Genomic DNA, 904 nt, shown 5'->3' on the forward strand with positions numbered 1-904 from the left:
TTATTTAATACACGAGTTTCACAATTTGAGTTGAATTACTGAAATAAATGAACTTTTCCACGACATTCTAATTTATTGAGATGCACCTGTATATATATATATATATATATATATATATATACAGTATATATGTTATATAACAAAATTAAAGAAGTATGCTAAATGTTACCCTGTTAAACTTTTAAAATGAACTATTGTAATGTAAACTGTATCTTCTGTAAGTTTTATATGCATAGCTACATGTAATTTTGTAACATGAAAAAATACTTAAAAAGTAGATGTAACTACTTTGACTCACGTTTATACTTTCTGAAACAAAACACGGTTAAAACCTGCAAAAACTGTTATTTCTTTTTTGTTGTAAAAAAAAAGAGAAATTTTGTTCAGCTGAAGTACATCTTTTGTTTAAAACAGATTACATTGGTCAATTAAAATTAAGTAATTTGTTAAGTGCAATTTATCCTTGTCATTCAGATATTATAGTAACTGCAGACAAAGTTTTAAAACAATATGTTTATTATGGAAACTACAATTCATTACCCTGGTGATGACCGCCATCATAACCAATGTGATGTCAGCAAGCCCAAACAAACAAAAAAGTTGTTTCTGATTGGCTAAAAATGATGAATGCTTTTAACAGAGCTTATGTGGGACTGTTACAGAGACGTGGGATTTCTCATCATACTGGTTTCAGTGTTTATGAGGTAGTAAGCATTTTATGCATGATATTGAAAATTGCTTACATCATTTTACAACATTGTGAACCTTATACAACTCTTTCTGAGGTTCACCTATTACAGAAATATCTCATGAAACATACACATTAGAGAGAGGCTAAAATAAAAGATAAAGGGCTGACCTGTGCAAGACAGACTAGGTGATTCAAACTCATGGCCCCCCCCCC

Source organism: Sinocyclocheilus anshuiensis, unplaced genomic scaffold (genome assembly GCF_001515605.1).
Source record: "Sinocyclocheilus anshuiensis isolate Anshui unplaced genomic scaffold, SAMN03320099.WGS_v1.1 scaffold997, whole genome shotgun sequence".
Taxonomy (NCBI): Eukaryota; Metazoa; Chordata; class Actinopteri; order Cypriniformes; family Cyprinidae; genus Sinocyclocheilus; species Sinocyclocheilus anshuiensis.